Raw genomic sequence first — 24,630 nt, forward strand, 5'->3', positions numbered from 1 at the left:
TATAATTATAATAAAAAAATATATCATATGTTTATTTTAGTAGTTAAACGGTAGGTAAGATAATCTATAGAAATGGCTACTAAATTATTTAAGTTACTATGTGTACAGTTAATATTCGATAGATATTATTATATCTACTATCATATAATATAAAATATATTATATTTATATCACATACAAAATGGAGAGATTTAAAACAACTCAATCACGACCTCACGTTTGAATTAAGGGAATCATAATTAAGATACATGACATAACCTTTATAGTTGTCCAAATATTTACCAAATCAATTTCAAGTTTTGTTAACTGATCAATCATGAATGTGTTAGGCAATCACCATAAGATACATTTTTTTATATTATCATAACATTAATTATTGTAGATATAATCAAACTAAGTGAATAAAAATTCTATTGGTTTTCGTTACAATTTATATTTATAATATATGTATAATATGTATACATAGATAAAGACACACAGATATTATCGCATAAGTTGTTTTCAAGTCACTTTCAGATTTTACATTTCTTCCTGTCTTTCATGTTACCCGTGATTTCATGTCGACCAACTTATTATATACTAAATCAATCATATAAGGTTTATTGATAAAATTATTCAAGTATCCACTATCTTATAATATACATACTTTACATATAAGCAGAGGAGATGTTATTCTTCTCCCTTTCCATTTTCATTCTTCCTCTTGTACTCCCATCTTTTAATTTCTGCAACCGAGACCATCATCAAGAACCATCACCACCATTAACCAAAGTTAAACCGCCACTCTCACCTATTTACCATCCAAGAATCACCATAACACCATCTTCACGATTGTTTTATAAGTGTAACCCATTATCTTCTAATACCCTCAACCGAAACCAACCCACCACCTACATGTTTCTGCTTTTGCAACATCACCACTCAACCATCTCCCACCACTACACAAAATAGTCACCACAAACCACACGTATTTTGTTCGACTTCTACGACTACGAGTACGACACCAACTAAAAATTCACAAGAAAACCCCAAGATCACCATTTCCATCGTTCACCTTCCATCATTTTTTTTTCTCTTTCGCCACTCTCACCATCTCAACACCCATCACCAACGAACACCACCATGAAACCTTCACCTACACACCACAAGCAACCATCTTTCTCCTTCATTCTCCCTCTCACTTTTATCTTCTGTTTATATTTACGCCCAAACAATAAACTATACAGCTACTACTGTTCCGTTCTTTCTGTTGCAGCCACGTGCTGCTACAACTATTTTTTTTTTTGTGTTTTTCGAAAACAACCAACAAGAACCCAATGCTATTTCTTGCTGCTACAGCTCACGTGTCTGTGCAGCCACACACCATCGAAACCTACAACCAAACCCAACATAAACACCATCAAATCACTCGAAACAGCTACTGCTGCGAAAGTTTCCTGTTTCTTAATCTTTTTGTCGAAATCCATCATAACCCACCACCACAACTTATTCCTATTACTGCTGTAATGATTTGATAATATCACAAACATCGACAAGAATTGTTTTCTTTTGATCGAACCATATCATAAACCTGCAATTAGTGTACGTGCTTCTGCCTTCTGCACGAGTAAACCGATACCAAACCATCACTCATTGAAACCCAACACCATTAATCAACCTTGAACTGCTGTTTCTGTTTTTCAGCAACCTTCTCGAACCACTGCAACTGCATTCTTTATTTTTCTTGTGTTTCGATTTAACAAGATGAGATAATGATGTATTAAATATTAATACTCATAGCTTTATAAAGTCATCAAATAGATACAAATGGTACATGTTAATGGCCGACCAGTGGAGGGTGTTGATATCGAGTGTTTATTTTTAATTTTTTTTTTAAACCACGGCCTCCATCAATTAAAACATCCAGCTGTATTTTTTTAAACCCATGAAATATGCCACTTGATGGATTATAGAAATTAGTTGTGATTTAATTCAGAAAGAGCCAAACAGTTTAAAGGGTTGAGCGTATGGTTGGGGAATAAAGAGGTCCTTAGTTCGAATCTGGGCAACTACATTTTTTTTTACAATAGAAGACTGTATTGGAAGATTGGGCCGTGAGAATTATATCCATTGGGTTGTGAAGTTGGTTTAACTGGGCCGATACCTAGCTCCTATGTTGGGCCGTGACTTTGAATCCACCTTTCATTCTATTGGGCCGAAAAGAATAATATAATTAATTTCGGGGCATTCAAAACAGAAAAAGGAGATATAGAGGGACGGTTAGGAGAGTGTTCGGAGTACAGAGAGGTCTTGGGTTCTAACCTTAGCTGGGGCAATTTAATTATTTTTCTTGATGCTTTTCTTCAAAGGTAGTTTTCTATTACATATTATTATTATTATTATTATTATTATTATTATTATTATTATTATTATTATTATTATTATTATTATTATTATTATTATTATTATTAAGGTTACAAAAATCATTATTTTTAATATTAACATATAACTATTATCATTATTTTATTATTATTAGATAGTATTAGTATTATTATTAAAATTATTATCATTACAATTAGTAATATCATTGTTATTATTATTAATAGTATTTTTTTTTTATAACAAATTATTGACTTGTGATTTAAAACTAATTACAAATAGATATATACCTTAATATAATTATATATATATATATTAATAATGAATATTTTACAAAATAACCATATATAAATATAACTGAATATATAAAACATAAATAAAGAATATATATAACTACAACATTGGATATACATAAATATTGTATAGAAAGAATTATGTGATTATATGTGTTAATATATATATTTGATATAGGTTCGTGAATCTGAGGTCAGCTCTACACATGTTAAATGTCGTCATATGTATTTTTACAACAAAATACAGTATGGTGAGTTTCATTTGCTCCCTTTTTATTTGCTTCTGCAATATATATTTTTGGGACTGAGAATACATGCGCTGCTTTTATAAATGTTTTACGAAATAGGCACAAGTACTAAAACTAATTCTAAGTGGGTTAGAATCAAAAATCCCCTAGCTTGGTAACTTTAACTATTGGTTTATGAACTGGTAGGCGCGAATCCTAAAGATAGATCTATCGGGTTTTACACCCCCACCCAGATGTTGTTCTAGTCACTACTAAACTAGAAGAACGGGTGTTTAGTACTTCGAGGTTAACGGAACGCACTTGATTCGGTGCACATATTATTATAACTCAGGGGTACACGCTCTTGTTAAGGCTAGTTACCGGGTGCCCATAACTTAGAATGTTTTTCATACACTTGCGAGTGTATTATGTTTATCAATATGAAATCTTGTGGTCTATTAAAATGATGGAAATGATTGTTTACGATAAACCTATGAACTCACCAACCTTTTGGTTGACACTTTAAAGCATGTTTATTCTCAGGTACGAATTAAGTCTTCCGCTGTGCATTTGCTCATTATAAGGACATTACTTGGAGTCGATCATCGCAATGAAACCAGATGTTGATGATTTCGTCCAGGGGGATAAGGACGGGTTGTTACATTACGGCATATGACAAGCAAGTCTACAGATGCGCTAAGATATGAATTTTTTTGTCTATACACTATCGATGCACTAAATGCAGTAAGACGTGTCTAGACTAAAGAATGATAAGCAGGCAATTCCCTAAGGATGATAAGCAGATGGTTTCCGACTAGAATGATAAGCAAAACTTTTTGACAGGCAGACACTGTCGAAGTCCAGACTCACTAATATATCCTAAAAACTACTAGTCAGACACACTAATGCAAGGCCTGGTTCACTAAGACCACCGCTCTGATACCAACTGAAAGAACCGGTCCTAATCCTCCCGGACGAAGTCTTCAACAGTTGGTCCCATTGCGATGATCGACTCCAAATAATATCTTTAATATGAGCTAATGCACAGCGGAAGACTTAATTCGTACCTGAGAATAAACATGCTTTAAAACGTCAACATAAAGTTGGTGAGATATATAGGTTTGATGCTAGCAGCGTTATAACTATAGACCACAAGATTTCATGTTTATAAACATAATACACTCGCAAGTGTGTGAAAAGCATTCCAAGCAGTGGGCACCCGGTAACTAGCCTTAACACGAGTGTGTACCCCTGAGTTATAATAATATGTGCACCGAATCAAGTGCGTTCCGTTAACCTCGAAGTACTAAACACCCATTTTTCTAGTTTAGTAGTGACTAGAATAACATCTGGGTGGGGGTGTAAAACCCGATAGATCTATCTTTAGGATTCGCGCCTACCAGTTCATAAACCAATAGTTAAAGTTACCAAGCTAGGGGATTTTTGATTCAAACCCATGTAGAACGTAATTTTAGTCACTTGTGTCCATAACGTAAATCATTTATAAAAACAACGCATGTATTCTCAGCCCAAAATATTTAAAGTTTAAAAGGGGCTATATACTCACCTAATGTATTTTGTAGTAAAAATACATATAACACCATTGGTAACTTATAAGGTTGGCCTTCGATTCACGAACCTATATCATTTATATATATATTAACGCACATAATTGTAATCGAACAAATAGATATAATTATAAATTTATTAGTTATATCATTTTATATTAACAACTTATAGATTTCATTATTTAATTAAATATATTCATTTTTAACTATTCTAAATAAATAAAGATATTAATATAATTAAATTATGTGTATTAATATATATTTTATTTAAAGATCATTTATTTGTTAAATTAATAATTGTAATAATACTAGATTAAGGATGATAATAATAACGATAGTAATAATATTGTTAATAACATAAGTATGTTAATTTGAAGAATAATACTGTTAATAATAGTTTTTAATAAAATAATAAGTTTAATAATAATGATAATTTTTAATAATAATACTAATGATAGTTTTTAAAATGATAATCTTATTAATTATAATAATAATTATATATATATATATATATATATATATATATATATATATATATATATATATATATATATATATATATTTTTTTTTTGATAATAATGTTAATGTGATAATAATACCTATCTTTGTAATAATAATAATGTAATAATAATAATAATAACTACCTTAAAACTAGCTTCCAAAAATAAATGCCTGAAACGGGACTCGAACCCGTGACCTCCCACTCACCCACAACACCTCTAACCATCCTCCTGTTCTTTCATATCTGATTAAAACTCAACCCATAAATATATATCTATAGTTGTCTGATTCATCCTCTTCATTTTCCAAAAAAAAAATAAAAACGTCCCAGGCCAGGATTGATCCTGTGACATCACGGCTAAACCAATCACCTTCCAACCACTAAACCGTTCGTTTGTATTCGCCATAACTCGTGTTTTTAAATTTTTATGTACAAACTCGTGTAACATCTTCATCATAAATCACTTATCATTTTCATCATCATCCACCATTCTTATCATACACTATTATCGTCATCTTAATCTAATCTTAATCCAACATCATTGTACACGTATGATTATCATAATCATACTATGAATCCTTATCATTTTCCTAATCATCATCACTGTAGTGCATCAATTATGATCGTAACATAATCAAATAACAATTCAATCCCTAGTTCAATCATCTCATGATCATCTTCATTAACAGACTCTTCGACCCATTAGCATACAAGTGCAACAACCCAACAGAATATTTAAAAAAAACCGACCCATTTCAGGCCCATCGGTGGTCCAAAACAAAACCCGTTTAAAACGAAAATGAATGATGATGGAATAAAGGCGCAAGTGGGATTATTTTGGTTAAATCCTTGTCGGCCAAAAGGAAAGAAAGATCACTTTATTAGACTTTAAATATAACAAGTGGTCTTTGTACAACTATAATTCAATAATAATAGCCATCCCTTTCCAGCTCATTTTCTATTAACATTACCATAATAAAAAAATTAGTTTACAGTTATATGAGAGTGGAGGTGGTGTGATTGAGATGGTGGCAGAATCATGGTGGTATGGTGGCGGATCAATGGTGATCAAGTGGTGTTTACGATTATTGTTGGGGTTGTTCTTCAAAAGAGAAATGAAACAGAAAAATAGTATCGTGAAGGTGGCGGTGATTTATGTAGGCGACGGTTATGGTGTTAGGAGAGAGAGAGGGATGAGTGAAAGGATGGTGGTGATCGAGTATTAACAATCAACATGTGTTCTTTGTGATGGAAGAGGTGGGTTGTGTTTCACGAAGGTTAGTAAGATAGAGAGAAGAGAAAGAGAGGTATAGGGTTGTTCCGGCGATGGTGGAAGTGGGTTTTGTGATGTTTAGCCGATGATTAGAAGATGGTGGTGTCTTGGTTGGTAACCGTGGTGGTTGTACGGTGATGGAGAAGAGATGGCGGTGGTTGGCTTACGATGAAAAGGATGGCGGTTTGAAGGCCGTATGTTCATGGTTGTTGAGAGAGAAGAGAGGTGTAGTGACGGTTTATGGTGAAGGTTGGGATGTTCATGGATGAGGTCCGGTGGTTCAAGGTGGCGGATATGAGATGTTTTACGGTGGTAGTTATATATATGATGGTGATGAAAGTTGAAGATAGATGAAGTGAAGGATGATGGAAGGTGATGATCGAATGGTTGCAGTGTTTTGCGTTTTTGATAAATTTGTTCAAGAACAAAGATACTAGTTTGGTTTCTTCAGCTTTTAGTTTAATAACTTCCCAAATGGTAATGACTGGGTTAAATAGGACGTAATGAATTAATTGATGCTGTATCATGATTTGATCCAAGTTGTATTTTAGTGATTATTGAAATTGATAAGAAACAAAACCGTGAGCAGGAATCGAAGAAAAAAATATAATCAGATAGTGATTGATAATTTATTCAATTAATTTATTTTATATAATATTTATAACTAATAAATATAAAAACCCTAATAGTAATAATGCTGTAATAAAAATAATAAAAATGTTAATATTATTGATAATAATAATAATAATATAATTTCAAATAATAATAATAATATGATAATGTAATTAATAACAATAATTATATTAATACCAATAATAACTATAATATAACAAATTTACATGTAACAATTACATAATATAAATGTTAATAATACAAAAGATACTAATATTTATAGTTATAATAACGAATGTTACAATAATAACGTGCCCATTATATTATAAATGGTAATTCTATCTATATGAATATATTTACTTAATATCAATTGTTCGTGAATCGTCGGAAATGGTCAAAAGGTAACTGATTAACCAATATAGATTTTTAGATTTTCTAGACTCAACATTGAGATTTTTGCTTATCGTGTCGGAAACATATAAAGCTTAAGGTTTAAATTTGGTCAGAAATTTCCGGGTCGTTACACACGACTAAAGCAATAATAGACGTGTTCAATAAGAAACTGACCCTAAGTATAGAGGACGAGAGTGTTACTTTTTCAGTGGATAGAGCCATGCAACAACCGCAATCTGCAGATGATACATGTTATTATATTCAAACTGTAGATCCATATGCAGAATTGTTAGAAGAATTTCCAGAATTACAAGGAACGGGAGAATGTTCGGTAGGAGAAGGAACTGAACCAATTGAATGTAAAGACCCGTCCTTATCCTCCTGGACAAAGTCATCAACATCTGGTCCCATTGCGATGATCGACTCCAAATAATGTCTTTAGTATGAGCTAATGCAAAGCGGAAGACTTAATTTGTACCTGAGAATAACATGTTTTAAAATGTCAACATAAAGTTGGTGAGATATATAGGTTTGATACTAGCAGCGTTATAACTATGGACCACAAGATTTCATATATAAACATTTAATAAAAATATTCTAAGTGGTTGAGCACTTGGTAACCATACTTAACATTTAATCACGTCGCATATTCCCTTTATTATGAAATCTTACTACACTGTACCAAGTGTAGTCACGAAACGAAGTACTGTGCAACCGTTGAATACTGGTCGTCCAGTCCGGTTGGGGTTGTCAGGCCCGATAGATCTATCAACAGGATTCGCGTTTACAATACCGCTGTAAATATTAGTTACCAAGCTACAGGGAAGTATGCCAGTGGTACAACTCAACGTAGAATATATTTTTCAGTGACTCGTGTCCATAACGTAAAACATAAAATACATGTATTCTCATCCCGAAATAGTTAGAGTTTAAAAGTGGGACTATATACTCACCATACTGTATTTTGTAGTAAAAATACATATAACATCATTGAATAAGTGTAGGGTTGGCCTCGGATTCACGAACCTATATTATTTGTATATCTATTAATACATATAAATGTAATGGAAACCAATTCATATATTTTTAGCTATGTAAAGGGATTAATACTTCTATATAATTTTCATTAATACTTATAATGTTTTAAAATGCCTATTTGTTATATATAAGTTAATTATCATTATATCAATATAACTAATATTTATATCAGTTAAAACGTAGTATTATGTAAAATTAGTATACTCATTATATTTTTATATAAATAGTTCATGTTTTGCCAAAATTAATAATTGTAATAATAATAAGATAGGGATGATAATAATAATAATAATAATAATAATGATAATAATAATAATAATAATAATAATAATAATAATAATAATAATAATAATAATAATAATAATAATAATAATAATAATAATAATAATAATAATAATAATAATAATAATAATAATAATAATAATAATAATAATAATAATAATAATAGTAGATATATAATACTTATAGTTGTGTTAATAATAATACTACCTATAATCATCATGTTGATAATAATACTAAAATGATTAATAAACATATTACTAGTTTTATTAATAATAACAACTAATAATAGCAATAATTAATACTAATAATACTAATAATAATAATAATAATAATAATAATACAAATATTAATAATAGAAATTGTAAAGGTTACAACCTTTGAGGTGAAGTCCAAAAAGAAAACGTTGCTGCCGGGTCTTGAACCCGCGACCTTATGCTCACTCAAACCAAAACACCCATCACCACTCCACCGTTCCTGTTTTTCTGAAGTTATACTATCCTAATTTAATTTAAACCTGTTTAATTAACTGTTTTTATTTCTCCTTCCTATTCAGATTATTCATTCGAACAGAGGCAATCAACCATAGCAATTACAAGCTGAAATGGTTTTTAACATAAACGATTTTATCTGGGGTTTTCTTTTATTAACAGCAAACAAAAAGAATTTTTAATAAATATAAAAAAAAAACTGTTATTGTTCGAGAAAAAAAATAATGAACCTAATATATGATTTTGAAATTGGGATGTTTTGAGGCCTCACTTTCTTCATAAAATATCTTTCAAATCGACATTAGAATACATTAGAATCATTAATTGATCCAGAACGTTTGACACTGATTCGAATTTCACTAGAATACATCGTTTGATTTTTTTTTTAAATAATAGTTTGACTTCAAAATTAAAGCTTAATTTAAGGAGTTGGTTCTTGAAACTTTTCGGATAGAATCAAAACATGAATTGGATCCCTTCTGCATTTCTAGTTTCTTAAAATTGATTCGCAATTAAGGCTTTGATGGAATTCGTTTGGGAGGAGGGTAGCGACACAGAACCTATTTCTTTTATTTATTATTATTTTTTTTAATATGGAAACAATTGTTAGAGATTGGAAATTGGTAGTAGTTCAAATGATTTACATTATGCTGTTAAAACTTTGCTATATTCGAATATCTTATAACTATAGATGGTCGACAGAATTTTCCTACAAACAAGGAGAAAGAACCAAAAAAAATTAAAAAGCAAATAATGACAGTTACCAGATATATGCATAATATATTTTGATTGGTACGGTTTATCAATTAGAAATAGGAACAAATCTTACAATTTAAGATATACATGCATCACACGTTTTTTTTTTTTTTTTTATAAGTATAATTACTATAAATAAATACATTAATAATATTAATACTCATTAATAATAATAATATTAATAATAATTATTGATAAATAGTCTAATTGTATTAATGATAAATATACTACTTGTTAAAAAAAATTATAACTTTTTAAGAATAGGTATAATAATGGTAATATGATAATATTGATAATAACATTAATGATAATAATAATCCTAATAATACAAATAATGGTATAACAAATTATACATATCAATTTTACAAATAATAATAATAATAATAATATCACCTTTGTTTTTATATATTTCCGTATTGTTATAACTCTTGCATTTATGGATTATAAGAATTTCTTAATATTAAATATAACTATATTAATAATACACTTTATATATACATACATATATATATACACATACATTTATTTACAATTAATTGTTCGTGAATCGTCAGGCATGGTCAAATGGTGACTAATTATCCGAATATAGATTTCAAACTTTCTAGACTCAACATTAGGGTTTTTTCTTATCGTGTCGGAAACATATAGAGATTAGAGTTTAAATTTGGTCGGAAATTTCCGGGTCGTTACAGTACCCACCCGTTAAAAAAATTTCGTCCCCGAAATTTGGTAGAGGTTGTCATAAATAACAATAGGAATGTTTTCATGACGAATATGAGGTAATGATAGAGTTTTATCATTTTTGGAAGATATGGATACAACGATTCGATCATGTGAAGCGCACGAGTGAAGCTATCACAAAAGAATGAAATAAGTGAATATGGAATTGTTTTAACCGATGACATGATTAGGATGGATTTCCAGAATTTAAGGGATTTAAAGAAAATCTTATGTAATAAGATTTGGTTCTTCAACGATTTAGGAAACGGGATTTTCTTTGACTTAATGCAGTAATCTGTTTCGACTTCTTTATTGGATATTTCACTATAAAACAACTCCCTTCGTTTCTTCTTCCTGTCCATGAGCAATAGTTCGGAATTCGTAGGTATAAGATTTGGAATGAACATAGCTAATGTCCTCAGAAAGGAAGGGTAATGGCATGATTTTGATTTGTCAAATTACCAGAATATCCAGAAAAATAGAACCATTAAGATGATTTGTTCGTAATACGTTTCGGAATTGAATAGAATGTAAGAGCCGTGCAACATGGCATATGATGACGGTACTGTGAATCATCACATTCCATTAGAAACTTAACATGAGTTACTGTGATATAATGAAGTTGATCAAGTTTCATTATATTATACTAATTCATGCATCAGTTCCCAACACTGCTTCAGAACATTCCTATTTCAAACTTGAAGGTTTCAGAATTTAGAAACTAACACAGTTTCTTTTATATTGTAACGCAGATGTTACGGAAAGATAAATGATCCTAGATAAGAATAGTTGTGAAAATATCTCCAGAAATACGGAGATTGTGTATAACGGAAGATATGAAGATATCTTATAATATCTAAGATAAGATGACGATGAAGAATATCATCTGGAAAGGTTTAGAATAAAGAGTAGGGTTCTTACTAACGGTTTCAGCACGTTCTGAATCGTTTGGATTCTTTGAAAGTAGATTAAGTTCTTGTGATCTATCCACACCTGCCTTCATACTTTGCTCAATCCGTTTTCCAGTTACAAATCTCCTCTTTTCTGAGCTTTACCAACCTACTGTACTTTATTGTAGATTTTTGACTTGTTAAAGTCGTTTACAGTTTTTGCTGCTTCATCAGCATTTCAAGAACTACTTCATAGTTCAGGGTGTTTTTCAGAAACTTCACATTCGGAGTATGAAACTCTTAGGGATAAATGTTATAGATAATACTGGAGAAGTGCTACGAGATTTTCAAAATACTCACTGCGGATTCCGCCAAAGAGATAACGAGCTGCTGGTATATCTGCTGATGATGTCATGGGATATAAAAGGTTCTCCTAGTAACGACGGCGAAGGACAACGTATTTATATCGAGATTATAATAGAAGTAGTCTTACTGAGAAGTCGAAGTGGAGCTGTAACAAAATTGACTACTTTGAAAAGGAATCGTATGGTTGTTTTTGCTAATGAATAATAAGGAATTCGACGCAAATACGCTTTAACTATAACTTCGGTTTCGAAAGTTTTCCAGGTACATAACTGTTTGTATAAATCTTTCTTCCGTAGACGAAGTGCGGTTGGTTCAACTTCTCGATCGAGGTGTTTTCAAGAATCATGAAAAGTTTGAACACGGATTGTAATTATCGAGGTACAAATGAGGTTTAAGATGAAATCAAGTGGCAAACTTGAAGAATTGTTTAGTTTCATATGTTATAATCAACATTTTAATTCATGTTAATTGTCCAAAGTTAGCAGTTCAATAGTCCGATTGTCCAATGGTTCAATAAATTCATATATAAATTAAATATATAATATTCGAATTAATTAATACGTATCGTGACCCGTGTACCGGTCTCTGTGTCGATCACAACTCAAACCATATATATATTTTGGAATCAACTCCAACCCTGTATAGCCAACTCCCACCTTCACATATAGAGTGTCTACAGTTGTTCTGAAATATATATATATAGATGGGTCGATATGATAAGTCGAAACCTTGCATACGTGTCCCGTTATTTAAAGTGCGAAAAATAAATAAATATGTATCATGACCCATTATACAACGTGTTGTCTCAGAATTAATCCGACGTATTGTTGTACATGTGTCCCGACGGTATGTACAGTGCAGAAATTAAAATTGCGAGAATGTAAATTGCGATAAATTAAATGTTAATCAGTTAGCTGGGAACAGTTAGCCGGAATAGTTAGCGTGGAATCCTTAACAATATTTCAATTAATTAATTCGTTTGTTTCTAACACTTTTTATTTTTGTCCAATGTTTTTCTTCGTTATGCCACTTGTTGGATTCTGATAGGTCAAAATCCAAATATGAAATTTGAATAGTAATGGTTATTCTGTAGTGAACGGATACGTATATCGGTAGTTGTAAATAGGATAGTAAATGATTGTTGCATCAGATTCGAAAAAAAAATGTACCGTGTAACTTATTAATGTGAATTCTAAATATTCCTCAGGTACTACCCACCCGTTAAAATATTTTTCATCATTAACAGTTTGTACAGAAGAGTTTTTAATTACAATCTTTATGAAAATATACTTGTATATATATTTTCTTCAGATGCAATTATGGATTTAATGAGACAATAAGATATTAAACTCATTTGATTTATCGTTAATACCAGATTATATAATTTCTAACTTTAGAAATTACATAATCGTCATATCGAACGGAGATAATTGATGTGGAATGATATGTAAAGTGAGGATAGTCAATGTAGAACGTTATGTAGAACGAAAATAATGCAGATAGAACAATACGTAGAACGATGATTATGCTTGAGGTATAGTTTGTGACGTGGAGGTTTACGACGTGATTGTGGTTGGGTGTTAAGAGTATTGTCGGCGTTGATGATGATGATACTGATTATGCTGCTGGTGCTGCTGCTGATGTTTGTAACCTTCGCACCGTGTTCTCCAAAGCCGTCACACGAGCACGAAGTTCGTTAATTTCTGCTAGTACACCAGGATGATTGGCGGTTGGGGTGAGCGAATGAACAAGATCCGAAATATGGGATAGGATATAATCGTGACGAGATACTCGAGAAATGAGAGAGAAAATGGTTTCTCGGACAAGTTCGCCGGTAAGTGCTTCAGGTTCGTCGTCAATAGGGCAATTCGGTGGGTGAAAGGGATCACCTTCTTCTTGTCTCCAATAATTTAGTACACTACGAACCCACTCCCAATTCATCCAGAATAGATGATGGGAAATTGGTTGATCCATTCCAGTGACGCTGCCTTCGGAGCCCGAATGAAAATCCATATCAGCGTAGCTGTCGGAGTCGGAGGATTTCGAACTGGACGCGGAGTTCATCTTGTATAGTCGGGGAATGAATTTTTTGTTTTGGATAAATTATAGGAGTTGGGTTTGATATTCTTCAATACCTAACTTACATATGTATTTATAATACTCAAAATCCCGTGATTTGCGGAGAATCTTTGAAATTCGTCAGGCAATGTCTATAGCAACAGATACGCTAGGATACGAATTTTGTCTATACACTATCGATGCACTAAATGCAGTAAGACGTGTCTAGACTTAAGAATATTAAGCAGGCAATTCTTAAGGATGATAAGCAGATGATTTCCGACTAAATATGATAAGCAAAACTTTTGACATATAGACACGGTCAAAGTCCAGACTCATTAATGTATTCTAACAACTACTAGTCAGACACACTAATGCAAGACCTGGTTCACTAAGACCAACGCACTGATACCAAATGTAAAGACCCGTCCTTATCCTCCTGGACAAAGTCATCAACATCTGGTCCCATTGCGATGATCGACTCCAAATAATGTCTTTAGTATGAGCTAATGCAAAGCGGAAGACTTAATTTGTACCTGAGAATAACATGTTTTAAAATGTCAACATAAAGTTGGTGAGATATATAGGTTTGATACTAGCAGCGTTATAACTATGGACCACAAGATTTCATATATAAACATTTAATAAAAATATTCTAAGTGGTTGAGCACTTGGTAACCATACTTAACATTTAATCACGTCGCATATTCCCTTTATTATGAAATCTTACTACACTGTACCAAGTGTAGTCTCGAAACGAAGTACTGTGCAACCGTTGAATACTGGTCGTCCAGTCCGGTTGGGGTTGTCAGGCCCGATAGATCTATCAACAGGATTCACGTTTACAATACCGCTGTAAATATTAGTTACCAAGCTACAGGGACGTATGCCAGTGGTACAACTCAACGTAGAATATATTTTTCAGTTACTCGTGTCCATAACGTAAAACATAAAATACATGTATTCTCATCCCGAAATAGTTAGAGTTTAAAAGTGGGACTATATACTCACCATACTGTATTTTGTAGTAAAAATACATATAACATCATTGAATAAGTGTAGGGTTGGCCTCGGATTCACGAACCTATATTATTTGTATATCTATTAATACATATAAATGTAATGGAAACCAATTCATATATTTTTAGCTATGTAAAGGGATTAATACTTCTATATAATTTTCATTAATACTTATAATGTTTTAAAATGCCTATTTGTTATATATAAGTTAATTATCATTATATCAATATAACTAATATTTATATCAGTTAAAACGTAGTATTATGTAAAATTAGTATACTCATTATATTTTTATATAAATAGTTCATGTTTTGCCAAAATTAATAATTGTAATAATAATAAGATAGGGATGATAATAATAATAATAATGATAATAATAATAATAATAATAATAATAATAATAATAATAATAATAATAATAATAATAATAATAATAATAGATATATAATACTTATAGTTGTGTTAATAATAATACTACCTATAATCATCATGTTGATAATAATACTAAAATGATTAATAAACATATTACTAGTTTTATTAATAATAACAACTAATAATAGCAATAATTAATACTAATAATACTAATAATAATAATAATAATAATAATAATAATAATAATAATAATAATAATAATAATAATAATAATACAAATATTAATAATAGAAATTGTAAAGGTTACAACCTTTGAGGTGAAGTCCAAAAAGAAAACGTTGCTGCCGGGTCTTGAACCCGCGACCTTATGCTCACTCAAACCAAAACACCCATCACCACTCCACCGTTCCTGTTTTTCTGAAGTTATACTATCCTAATTTAATTTAAACCTGTTTAATTAACTTTTTTTATTTCTCCTTCCTATTCAGATTATTCATTCGAATAGAGGCAATCAACCATAGCAATTACAAGCTGAAATGGTTTTTAACATAAACGATTTTATCTGGGGTTTTCTTTTATTAACAGCAAACAAAAAGAATTTTTAATAAATATAAAAAAAAACTGTTATTGATCGAGAAAAAAAATAATGAACCTAATATATGATTTTGAAATTGGGATGTTTTGAGGCCTCACTTTCTTCATAAAATATCTTTCAAATCGACATTAGAATACATTAGAATCATTAATTGATCCAGAATGTTTGACACTGATTCGAATTTCACTAGAATACATCGTTTGATTTTTTTTTAAAAATAATAGTTTGACTTCAAAATTAAAGCTTAATTTAAGGAGTTGGTTCTTGAAACTTTTCGGATAGAATCAAAACATGAATTGGATCCCTTCTGCATTTCTAGTTTCTTAAAATTGATTCGCAATTAAGGCTTTGATGGAATTCGTTTGGGAGGAGGGTAGCGACACAGAATCTATTTCTTTTTTTTCTTTTTTTATTTTAATATGGAAACAATTGTTAGAGATTGGAAATTGGTAGTAGTTCAAATGATTTACATTATGTTGTTAAAACTCTGCTATATTCGATTATCTTATAACTATAGATGGTCGATAGAATTTTCCTACAAACAAGGAGAAAGAACCAAAAAAAATTAAAAAGCAGATAATGACAGTTACCAGATATATGCATAATATATTTTGATTGGTACGGTTTATCAATTAGAAATAGGAACAAATCTTACAATTTAAGATATACATGCATCACACGTTTTTTTTTTATAAGTATAATTACTATAAATAAATACATTAATAATATTAATACTCATTAATAATAATAATATTAATAATAATTATTGATAAATAGTCTAATTGTATTAATGATAAATATACTACTTGTTAAAAAAAATTATAACTTTTTAAGAATAGGTATAATAATGGTAATATGATAATATTGATAATAACATTAATGATAATAATAATCCTAATAATACAGTGCAAGTCCGGTGTATTCATTAAACAAAGAATTAAGACCTTGTTACAGTGTAAGTCCCCAATTAGTTGGAATATTTGACTTCGGACATAAGGACTATTTGACGAAGAACCTCGCATTTATAATTATGCCCGTTGGATCATTATAGACAAAACCGTATGGACATCTTGAATAATCCAAGACAAAGAACAATTAACCCATCGGACTAAAACTAAAATTAATACGCCGAACATCATGATTATGGAAGTTTAAATAAGCATAATTCCTTTTTATTTCATATTTAATTGCACTTCTAATTTACGCATTTTAATTATCGTACTTTAATTTCTGTCATTTAAATTATCGTCATTTACTTTATGCTTTAAATTAAGTTATTTTTATCTTTAATATTTTGTTTTAGGATTTAACTGTATTTTAAGTTTTAAAAATCGACAAACCGGTCATTAAACGGTAAAAACCCCCCTTTTATATATTTATAATACTACTACTTAATATTTATATATTTTTCTTTTTATTGTGCGTTTAACTTTTCGAGCTTTCCCTGTGGAACGAACTGGACTTATTAAAAGCTATACTATAATACGATTAGGTACACTGCCTATAAGTGTTATAGCAAGGTTTAAGTATATCCCACTCGATAAATAAATAAATAACTTGTGTAAAATTGTAGCATATTTAATAGTATTTCGCACTAAAAATAATACTATTTCGTACCCCTTCGCTTTAATATCACCATGATAGAAGTTTGGGTTAGCGTAATTATGTTAATTTAGTACGATTACTGTCGTAATACTGAACTAGGAAGTCTGATAGATTTGTAAGCTAGAATCTTAAGAATTGACCAACCTAGGTTGTGATCAGGACTTGTCCACCTATATGAATTTAGCTACTTCATAGGATTAAGACTCCTGGTTATACTGTATCTGAAGATTCTATGAACTCGGTATGGCCAGAGTTCTCGATAGGCATTTAATGCGCTTTTAGGACACGTAACTTAGGAATTGAGACATGAATGACCTAGTATGCCTATTGAATATTCCAAAGAGACTTCTTAGGAGATGCTAAGATCTAGTTAGTGCCTTCACTATGTGACCCAAGCCTATTGCATGTTCTTGTTTGATTGTTGCCTTAGTACTTAGTCATATCAACTGTTTAGGTATTTAATAGGTTTCTATCTGCTTTACTATCAGTATATCAACTGTAATGATGTATAATGCTTGAATTGATATTATCTCACTAGTATGATGGAATGGTTGTTAGTTTTCATTTAAGGTTTTGCCAACTTAAACCGACGGAATCCTTCCATTTCTGATCAGTGTTCAATCAACATGGCGCGTTGTTATTCATTTAACTAAACTGATAACAAGGGTTAGGATTAGAGCTCAACTCACTAATAAACCTAGCACTTTACTGAGGATAACCTCCGAGGTATAGATACCTTTCAATTATACAACCAAGTGACATACTTCTCACTGCTCAAAGAGAACTCCGAGAGTTCAGAGACAAGTAGGTCTATGTAATTGGCTCATCCAACCAGATATACATCATTCCAATCATAGTCTTAACATAAGCATAATTACCTTTCTCTAACCCAATACTGATATCTTGGTCAACATTTCCCTGATCTGCAAACTCCGGATATCCTTCCACTTATTTACTTTTCTGCACTTTGAACTTTTAGCTTAAACCAACTACTATCCTTTATCTGGGTAATTCAACTAAAAGACAATTATCCACTAGATCTTCAATTCGTTAATCCATAAAAAACATGACACTAGGTTAACTTACACCTTCTACACCTTAGAAAGTAAAAGTAAATTTATGCCCCGCACAATATAAATAAACAAAACCACTATCTGCTACCTTGATCAACCGAATCAGACGTCCTGCGTCCTAACGACACCGCACGAATTAAACCGTCTGTTTCAACCGTACCTTTGTAGTCACATCAGAGTTTTCTGGCACAGCCGCCGAGGATCGAAATTGACAAAGATTTTAAACAGACAAAAGTATTGTTTGGTGGTGTCTAAGAAAGACAATTATACACGGACTTGGTTGTTGGATTTTGTGAACAGTCTCCAATTATATTGGAACCAAAAGGATCCTACCTCTCCGTAGTCGTCCTGGCCACCTAGATACAAGTAATCTGTAAGAAATCCTATCAGTTAAATATCCGATTAGGTTAGCGATCGAATTTCAAGAATAGTTGTTTTATTAAATTATCGATCCTTTTAGTAAATTAATATTTTCTAAAAGTTATTTTAAGTCTTTTTAAACATAAAATCTAAAAATGGAACAAGATACCCTTGCTTCTATGCATAAGTCGTGCTTAGAAGAAAGAGGAGGACCAATCACTTTGAAACCGAAGAAATTCCTGAAATTAGTTCACACATGATTAAAACTAGTCAGTATGATCTGTAAATTTCAAGGATTACCGACTGACGATCCAAACTTTCACTTAAATAAATTTATCAGTCTGGTTGACTCTTTTGAAACTTCATCTTTTCCAATATTCACTTTCTGCACACGCTTTAGCATGGTTTGACGAACTTAACCTGAATTCAATACATTCATGGGAGGATCTAGCCACCAAATTTCTAAACAAATTTTATCCACCCTCACTACAATCATGTTTAAAAATGACATCACAAAATTTTCTCAAAAAGAAAATGAGTCATTGTGTCTAGCATGGAATAGAATAAAGATGATGCTTAAAAGATGTCCGAATCATTCGTTAAGTCAGGCAGACATAATTTGTACGCTTTACAATGGTTTGACCAAGGATGATAAGTCTCTCCTAGACATGGCCTCGCAAGGCAATTTCATGTCCCGAACAGCAGACGAAGCATGGAATCTCTTGGATACAATAGCTGCACAGCAGGAAGATTGGAGCAATGAAGCTGCTAAGAAGGATGACGTCTTCGCTCATACGGTAAAAATGCTGGAAACCAGGTTACAAGATCTCACCCTTACTCTTCAAAGTTTACCAATTCCTAGAAACTCCGATGCTACTAGAGCCAATCTAAGGTATCCTTACCCTAGATGGGCACATAAACAGTAAAATAGCTCGGAGCATAATATAATCTTCCCGTTACACAAACCTACTCTCCACTCTAAGGAAATTTTAGTTGAATTTATGAAAAAGCAATACATGATAAACCTTCAAGTCATAGAATGTCAAAATAAGTTCGATACTTTGATAAAGATTTTTGAAAAATTAATCACCAGTTTTCAGCTTACCCTTAAACGTTTAACCACTAAAGTTGATATAGAGTGTAGTGAGTTTGATGCCCTAGTAATCACTAGAGGAGGGAAAGAAACAACTGTCAATATACCCATACAAGATTTTTCCGATAAGGAACCTGTGTCAATTGACCCAGTTGTCAATCCACCAGAACCTATCTCTCCTAAGGCCCCATAAATTATTCCGCGCACCCGCAACCTTTTCCAGGTAGGCTTAGGAAGGAAAACAAGAAGCACAATTTGCTAAGTATTGAGATATTATCAAGAATTTGCATTTGAATGTACGACTAGTATATGCTTTAGTAGAAATGTCAAACTGCGCTAAATTTTTCAAAGAACTGCTTACTAACAAAGAGAGATTAAGAGAGATAGTTAGCTTGCCCTTAAGTGAAGAATGTTCATTAGTGTTACAACATGGAATTCCCCCTAAGTTAGGAGATACAGGAAGATTCACGGTACCTTGCTACCTGCAAGATATCCAAAGTGTAAACCTAATACCCTATTCGTTATTCAAAAAGCTAGGTTTAAATGACTTATGGCCTACCAGAATGACTATCCAACTCGCGGACAGATCAGTTAAGATTCCTCGAGAAAATAGCTGAAGATGTCCTAGTCAGAGTGGATAAGTTCGCATTTCCCGTCGATTTCGTCATTATGGACATTAAGGAAGGCACGAAGGTCCCACTCATTCTTGGCAGACCATTCCTGAATACTGCCAAGGCCGTAATTGATGTGCACGAGAAATTATTGAAATTAAGGGTTGAAGGAGAATAAATCACATTCAATGTTGATCGTCTCATGAACCATCCTCGCGAAGAAGATGTGAATCTCTCTGATTCTTTTCAAGAACTCGTCAACGAATACTTGGAAGAAACCATGACTATATGTAGTCAAGATCAAATTTCTAAGGATCTGTTCTTTACACCTCTTGAAGGTAATCTAGACAACCATTCAGCCATAAACCTTAGTCAACACAAATCTCCCCTCTCTGAAAGTAATTTTCTTGGCAAGACTATCCATATAGCACCACTAGGACAAGGCATTCCTCTACCTCTGTTAAGGAGAAGACTGAATGAAGAAACACATTTCATTCCGGTATATCAGGAACCCCAGTCAAAAGAGGACTATGTGGAAATTCCTGAACCTACCTTCGAAACTAAGGAAGACGTTTCTGAGGAGGAAGCATTAAGAAGGACGGTTTTCAAAAATGAAGAACAGATAGCATCAGTGACCGCTACTGAAGAATCAGAATTCCAGGAGAAGTATGACTCATTATACCGAAAGGAGATAGCTAGGATGAAGCCATCTATCGAGGAACCTCCGGATTTGGAATTAAAGAAGTTACCCGACAATCTGGAGTATGCATTCTTAGAGGTATAATCGCAACTCCCCGTAATCATCTCGAAAGACCTCACGCCACAAGAGAAGGAGATATTGATTCAAGTTTTGAAATCACATAAGAAGGCAATTGCTTGGAAGATCTTCGACATAAAAGGAATCAGCCCCAACTATTGCATCCACAAGATCTTTATGGAAGATGATTTCAAACCATCAGTTTAGAGGCAAAGAAGGGTCAACCTAATGATTCAAGAAGTTGTCAAGAAAGAAGTAATCAAACTTCTGGATGCCGGTCTGATCTATCCCATTTCTAATTCTCCATGGGTTAGTCATGTTCAAGTGGTACCCAAAAAGGGAGGGACAACCGTAATTCAAAATGAGAATAATGAACTTATTCCAACACGGGAAGTCACCAGTTGGAGGGTTTGCATAGATTATCGTAAATTAAACGATGCAACCCGAAAAGTTCATTTTCCATTACCTTTCATCGATCAAATGTTGGAACATCGATCAGGAAATGAATACTATTATTTACTTGACGGTTTTTCTGGCTACTTTCATATTCCTCTCGATCCAAAGGACCAAGAGAAGACAACCTTTACCTATCCTTATGGAATATTTTCCTATCGACGCATGCCCTATGGGTTGTGCAATGCACCAGCTACATTCCAGCAATGCATGGTAGCAATATTCCACGACATGATTGAACGTTGTATGGTAGTCTTCATGGACGACTTCTCAGTCTTTGGTAGTACTTTTGATTCGTGCCTTTCTAACCTTGACAAGATGCTCACCCGGTGTGAAGATTCAAATTTATTTCTGAATTGGGAAAAATGTCACTTCATGGCTAAAGAAGGGATAGTTTTAGGACATAAGATTTCAAAAGCAGGAATAGAAGTTGATAAGGCTAAGATTGAGACCATAACCAAAATTCCAGAACCTACCACAGTAAAAGCGGTAAGGAGTTTCCTTGGACACGCCGGTTTTTACCGACGCTTCATTAAAGATTTCTCAAAGGTCACACGACCTCTCACTCATCTCCTAGTAAAGGAAGTTCCTTTTGTCTTCGACGAAGAATGTATTATAGCATTCAACTATCTGAAGGAACAGCTAACACATGCACCCATCATGATAGCTCCTAATTGGAGTTTACCATTCGAAATCATGTGTGATATAAGTGACTTCGCAGTTGGATCTGTACTCGGACAACGGACATATAAGCACTTTCATCCAATCTATTACGCCAGAAAAACCTTAACCGGAGCTCAAGAGAATTACACTACCACAGAAAAGGAGCTGCTAGCTGTAGTACTCGCCTTCGACAAATTCTGTTCCTATCTCATCCTGTCCAAAACTACGGTTTATACAGATCATTCAGCCCTTAAATATCTATTCACTAAACAAGACGCTAAACCAAGACTCCTACGATGGATCTTACTCCTTCAGGAATTCGATATAGAAATTAAAGATAAGAAAGAAGCAGAGAACGTCGCAGCAGACCATCTTAGTCGTTTAGAGAATCCAGCGATGGAACAACTTGCTGAACAAGATATCAGAGAAAAATTTCTGGAAGAACAGCTTATGAGTTTAGGACAAACTTACATAGGATCACAATTCACTGATACTCCTTGGTATGCCGACATGGCCAACTACCTAGTTGCCGGAGTAGTACAGAAGGGAATGAGCACCTCCCGAAGAAGGAAGTTCTTCAGGGATGTCAAGTGCTACTACTGGGAAGATCCTTACCTGTTTAGAATTTGCCCTGATCAGATAATCAGGAGGTGCGTAGATGAGAAACAAGCAGCAGGGATTCTTCACCAATGTCACCACGGACTAACTGGAGGTCATCATGGAGCAAACTTAACCGCAAGAAAAGTCTACGAATCAGGATTTTATTGGCCGTCTATATTCTAAGATGTACAAGAGCTTGTAAAGCGTTGCGATGCATGTTAAAGGCAAGGTATTATCTCTATCAAGGATGAGATGCCTCGGACTAACATCCAAGCTTGAGAGATCTTTGATATATAGGGATTAGACTTTATGGGGCCATTCCAAAAGTGTAACGGGAAAGAATATGTCCTCGTAGCAGTAGATTACGTCTCCAGATGGGTCGAAGCCCAAGCATTTCCAACCAATGATGCCAAGATCGTCACCAACTTCCTGAAGAGACTCTTCTGCAATACTCAATTTATGAAGGTGATGCAAGAATACAGAGTTACCCACAAAATGTCCACTGCCTATCACCCGCAAACTAAAGGACAAGCAGAGGTCATGAATAGAGCACTCAAAAGAATCCTAGAACGCACTATCAGCCATCATGGAAATAAATAGGCTGAGAAACTAGACGATGCTCTGTGGGCATTCCGGACTGCTTACAAGAATCCTCTAGGGACTACACCGTACCGCATGATCTATGAAAAAGCCTGTCACCTTCTGCTAGAACTCGAATATAAAGCTCTATGGGCGATGAAGACCTGCAACCTCGATCCTCAGTTACCGCTAAGCATCAGAAGATGCAGATGAACGAACTCGCCGAATTAAGAGACCAAGCATATGAAACGTCATACATCTACAAGGAACGAACGAAGCCTACACATGATGCAAAATTGATTCCTACAAAGTTCGCTCCTGGAGATAAAGTTCTGCTCTTTAATTCTCGGTTCAAGAAGTTCGCTGGAAAATTTAAATCAAGATGGAGTGGGCCATACAAAGTTGTACATGCTTTTCCACAAGGAGCCGTGTAATTGGAAGGACCTACTGGCAACTTTAAAGTCAACGGCCACCGGCTAAAAGCTTATCTAGAAGACCACGATAAGTAGGAGCACCTCTTCTCCTTTGATCCATACTGAAGATCTAACAAAGAAAAGTCGAGCTGTAACGACTTGATAAACAAAGCGCTCTTGGGAGGCACCCCTTTCTTATCCTTTTTATTTTATTTTTCTTTATTTCAATTATTAGGCTCAAGGCGATTGATATTGGAGAGTGTTGAGGAGGATATGGTACAACACCGCCAGCTCCTCCTGTTCGACGATCTAGATGTTTAGCTAGGAGTCCCGCTGAGCACACACAACCACTAGAGACACATGAGCTACAGACGGTGATACACTATGGAGCCACCTTGAATGACCCAGATGTTACATGGGCATTACTCAGAGACCAGCAGAGGCTTTATCGAGCTCTTAGAGCATACCTTCAACGCGAGGGGATGCCGCGCAGTACTCAGGGCCCGTCGTCATTTAGGCTAGCGCGCCGTGTTCAGCCGACACGACAAGCTACCCCCAGGCGTTCCACATTGGCCTTAGTTCACTCAGTCGCTTCAGCTGCCATCCTAGCAC

At 33.2% G+C, this 24,630-nt stretch overlaps 1 long non-coding RNA gene across 1 annotated transcript in view; it reads left to right on the forward strand.

The window, feature by feature from the left end:
• Positions 1 to 645: 645 nt before the first annotated feature.
• The window catches only part of LOC139877730 (uncharacterized), a 38,712-nt gene continuing 14,727 nt past the window's right edge, over positions 646 to 24,630 (forward strand). Inside the window, exons 1-2 of the long non-coding RNA XR_011768748.1 lie at positions 646 to 2,348; positions 2,830 to 2,902. This is a non-coding gene — a long non-coding RNA (uncharacterized lncRNA). The remainder of the gene's footprint in view (positions 2,349 to 2,829; positions 2,903 to 24,630) is intronic.

The sequence above is a fragment of the Rutidosis leptorrhynchoides genome, chromosome 11 (assembly GCF_046630445.1).
Source record: "Rutidosis leptorrhynchoides isolate AG116_Rl617_1_P2 chromosome 11, CSIRO_AGI_Rlap_v1, whole genome shotgun sequence".
Classification (NCBI taxonomy): domain Eukaryota; kingdom Viridiplantae; phylum Streptophyta; class Magnoliopsida; order Asterales; family Asteraceae; genus Rutidosis; species Rutidosis leptorrhynchoides.